The sequence below is a fragment of the Adiantum capillus-veneris genome, chromosome 6 (assembly GCF_014529385.1).
Source record: "Adiantum capillus-veneris isolate H3 chromosome 6, ASM1452938v2, whole genome shotgun sequence".
In the NCBI taxonomy this organism is placed as follows: Eukaryota; Viridiplantae; Streptophyta; class Polypodiopsida; order Polypodiales; family Pteridaceae; genus Adiantum; species Adiantum capillus-veneris.
This window is the reverse complement of record NC_140936.1, coordinates 119,031,777-119,036,693: the sequence shown is the minus strand read 5'-3', so window position 1 is coordinate 119,036,693 and position 4,917 is coordinate 119,031,777. Positions and strand designations below refer to the sequence as shown.

At 42.6% G+C, this 4,917-nt stretch overlaps 1 pseudogene; it reads right to left on the bottom strand.

The window, feature by feature from the left end:
• Positions 1 to 690: 690 nt before the first annotated feature.
• Positions 691 to 1,765, bottom strand: LOC147456155 (uncharacterized; annotated as a pseudogene).
• Between the last annotated feature and the right edge of the window lie 3,152 nt (positions 1,766 to 4,917).

The window sequence follows — 4,917 nt, the reverse complement described above, 5'->3', positions numbered from 1 at the left end:
ATTCTTCCTATTTTTATATACGAACCTGTGGCTCCACGTCCCTCATTAGTCAAATGCATCAAGAGTTTTGCTGATGTAAACCATCTATCAGAGTATACATGATGACCTTTCTGTTTCAAATCATTTACAAGCATGGCCACAACATGATAAGACAATTCTGTGCATGGTAACTTGTCATACACACGGAATGAGTAGTTATATCCAATTTCTGAATCACACAAGTTCCATAGTTGTATTCCAAATTTATGTGGCTTCTTTGGATTGTACACTCTACATGGGTTTAACTTGCATTTGAAAGGTATTATTCTCTCATCCACTATTACATTCTTCCCACAATTGTAATGCAATTCAATCTTTCTTCCAATGGAAATATCTTCCATAACTTGTGCTCTCTAGTACCTCTTACAAGTGGCCTTTGCGAGTTATCTCTTACATGCAAGAAACATTTAATTTGCTGGTATTCCGTCTGACACATCTTCTGTGCATAATTTGGATAGTGCATCACCCCACATGTCTCTCCTTTCCAATAATAGTTCTTATTAGGCATATATTGACAAGCCATGCCAATAGACACACCAAGAAACCGCAGAAAGGTATGTCTATCAATATCACTCCACCTTCTTGTGGATTCATGTTTGCATAAGACACGTTCTCTGCTTTCCAATGCATACCTATTTGTTTCATGAACAATCATGTCCACCAAGTCCAACAAAAACATAGACAAGAACAATTGAATTTCAATGAACTCTCTCGGGATCTTTCCAAGGTCAAGACCACTTATATCCACAAAAGATGGAAGCTTTTTAAATGTCCGGTCTAGCTCCAATCGCATATTGTCTCCTCTCTTCCATTTTGGCATGCATGCATCAAAAAAATCAGATTCATCATCACTCTCACGCAAAACTGGCCCTTCGGCCTCCAAAAGCTCATCCTTGCATTCGTCTTCCTCTCCCAAAGACGCATGTTCATCACCTGAATCATCAACTTCTTGCATATCTGAATTGCGGCCTTTTTTCACAATAGGCTTTTGCATTTTTTCCCGCTTCTTAAGAAGCTTGTCTCCCTTACTATGAGCATGAGTGGTCTTAGCTTTGCATGTAGCAGCACGAAGGTCAACATTCTCACTATTCGCATGGCACTCAAAAACCTTCAGCCGACCTCGTCCAATAACTTTGCACTTTGGAGGACGACCCCTCCCACGCACAACAGAAGTATGTGCTGACAAGCATGGATCCTCTTCACCAATATCTGATGCATACAAAACTTCCTCATGTGCAGACATTGCATGCGTCACAAGAGTAGCATCTATTGCATCCATATCATACATCATGTGGGAATCATCAAGAACGGTAGCAACCGCATCATAAACAAGAGGAATATCCACATGATGATGTACATTAGAGCGTGTAAATTCCCTCTTCTGACTTGCTAGAAAATCAGCTAAAGAGAGCTCATCATCATCACTCAAAGGAACTGCAACTGCATCAACTGTCGTGTGTTCCTCCGGAGCAATATATGGTCGTAGGGAATCCCATGATAGAATATACATAGTCTCATCTCCATCAAATACGCATTTGAACAACTTCTTCCGTGTATTGAGTGCAACAATTTTGACTCTATAAAGTTTTGTTTCCCAATCAATGGGATGGTCTTGCTTTGCCCGATCTGCGCCAAATTCAAGAGCCGGGTATAGGACCTCGCGGCCTTCTAAAGAGCTTCAATAAGCATTGGAAGGCAGCCCACCAAGCATAGTTCTTCCTTCCATGGCGAGGAGAGGCAAAACGTGGGCCCTTGGGTGACACAGATCGAAAGAGCAGGCATAGGTTCTGCGCTCTGGTTTTCATGCAGGTTATTTCCAGAGAGCGTAGGTTCAGTGCAAATTCAAATTGCAGGGTTTTGGGCCGTAGGCGCTTGACCCAATGTTAATTTTTGCATGAAACATGAGCCCTTGGATTGCTAGGATGATCCTATGGCTGTGAATTCTCCTCCCCCCATGCTCAGGCCTCCATAGCCAAACATGAAAATTCCATAATTTAGCACTAAAAATTGATTAAATATATTAATTTTGATTTTTTTTTTTGTCGAGACAAAATTCTAAGTTCATTTTCGAGGCATGGGCCTTTGTTAAAAATAGTTTAAAGTCAGAATTGGCAAAATTCACATGCTTTAAAAAATATGCAAAGTTTATCTATTTACAAGACACTTTAGTGTCCCAAGACACTTGAATGTCCGATTACAGAACTAGTGTTAGCATCTCGATGAGTTTATCACGGCAGTGCCTTGATCAATATATGTGCCAAGTATGGTGGCAACCCAAGGCCGTCTGCACTAGCAATGTATTTTCAAGTTGGCCAACATACATGCTTAATGCAATGCATTGCCGATATGTATGTTAAATGTGGGCCGATACGGAAGCATTTTTTATATACATAATGCCTTGCCTTGACGGACACATAAGTCAAATGGTTTGTGCACAGTAACAATTACATGCCTTGCCGGGTGCGAAGGGAAGGTTTTTTTTCTCTAAAAGCATTCACCTATGCTTGCACCTAAGCATGTGCACCTAAGCAAGGCCGCCCAAGGGCCAACTAAGCAAGGCCGCCCAAGAGCCAACTAAAAAGGGCCACCCTAAGTATTAAAAGTGGGAAACAAAAATAAAGAACGGAGGGCAATGGTGGGTGGCAGCGAGCAGGGATGGAGCCGAAGGAGAAAAGAGATCTCATTGTCTGATCTGAGCAATGGATGAGGTTGCCGTAGAAGCGAAAAAGGTCTAGCTTGCCAAGGCGCCTCCTATTTGGAGTCGCTCCCAATCGTTTTGGTGCAGGTCCAAAATCACCATGCCACATCATCAAGGAGCTGTGCCCATTAGAGATATCACTAGTGGGATGGCCAAAAATAGAAGGAGGGTTTCCCATGCATCCACGAATGGCTATTATGATTAAAGAGAAGGCGGCTCTAATTTGGGGATTATTCATTCCTTCTTCTTCTCTCCCAACGAAAAACACCAGCGATCTTAAGCTCTTGAAACCTGTGGGACGCATGTCTAACCTCACCATCCTATCTTATTGCAGTATTAGCGAGAACCACGATTAATTTGTCAAACCATGGGACGAAGCTGACTCGAACAGTGCATAGAGGCTACAAGAGGTTGTCAATCTCTCGAAAAACAACTAACAACTCGCATCTAACTCAACCTACACTCAAGTGAGTGAAATCACCAAAAGCCAATCTCTCATCGGCAAGCAAATCACATGCGTTACAGCATCAAATGACATCCAAACGTAACGAAACTTCTAGGACAAGTTTATAAGACCTAAGCACACATGCCTCAGGTCTCATACCCCACTTTAAGTCAAGTTGCAAAATTGCGATTATTAATAGCAATGGATTTTTGACCTAGTCGTTTTTGACGTGGAATGCATCTAAATGCTTAGCAATGATGCCCCAATACCCCGCCTATGCTTAGTTTTCGATTTAAAAGTTAAATTCCTAGTTATGATGAAATTAGGCCGCGGGTCGGCGATGCCAAAAGCTACGAAATACTGTGATGGCTTACGTCAATGCGTAGAGCTCTTACCTGCGGTTGCAATGCAACAAACGCATTTACAATGTGACAACCGAAGAGCAAGTAGGAAGCATGAGAATGAGAGAAGTGAGCGCCGTTAGCTCACGTTGTGTATTTCTTATCCAAAAACTCATAAAAAACTTACAAAAATTGGCTTTTATACCTTAGCCAAGGTTTTTGGGTGGTAAAAACTAATAATCTGGAGTTCTACCAAAGCTGAGAAATGACTGGCTGATACAATCTGGAAGCTTGTAGCCCCGGCTCATTAATTACAAGGTTTATCCGATAAAATAGGAGTTACAATATTCTCAAATTATCAGAATAATAAATGTTTTACAAGGAGAACTCTGAAAAATGGTATCCGCGTTAGCTTGCTGCTAACATTCCCCCCTCCTCGCATGTGTCGTCCCTTGACACAGCTTTATGGACTTAAGTAGTCTTCGGGTTGACGGCGGGCGAGGCGGTCTTTAAGCGCGTCCAGTGCCTTCTGGTATCTGATTCTTCATTCTTTGCCGGGCACTTGCAGAAATTGCATGGTGACTTGATTCTTCAGCTCCACCGCTGAGTAGCCTACAAACCTGGATGTTAGGTTGCTTATTCACCGGCACAAATATCTACGTTCGCCAGGTGAAGAATCCAGTGTAGAATGCTTCTTCAAAAGCTAGCATATTATTCGAGGGCAAGAACATGAATCTGGCATAGAATCCGTAAAGGACTTCTTCTAAAGGTTGCCCACTCAGATCGTAGCATAAGCCTTTGTTTCCTTCCAAGAATGAGAGTCATGGGGCTCCTGTTTGCTCAAGCTCATTAAAAACTTGTATACATGTGAGTAGCATCCTGCAAATCTTATATAACATTGCAGAGGAGAGATCTGCCAGACTCTTGAAGAAAGACATGGCGCCCGTTAGGGTTTTCACCATGTATTCCTCTGTCGCTTGGCCTCTCTATGGAGCTGGCAGCCTGGGGAAGTTGAGCCAAGTTGGCCTCTTCTTTTGCAGTGCTTCATGCGCTTGCCATGTCCTTACTCTGGGTACAGGACAGAATGTTGGATCTCTTTGTAGGGTTGCAGGTACTCTTGTGAAAAGAATCAGGTATCTCGAATTCTTGTTCTGCCAGTTTAACCTCCAGTTTGGGTGGTCTTTATCTGTGCCATCTTCTTGCATATCCTTGTACAGCCTTTCTTTTACCTATGATTGTTCTACTTTGATGAGAGGGTACGGCAGGGATTGTTGGTGCCATTGAGCGTTGATCTGATTGGGAGTGAGTTGAGTGACATTGACAGAGTGTAAAATTCTCAACTCCCAATTCATAGCGGCCTTCCACTGCTCATCCACCTCTAAGGTGATCTTCTC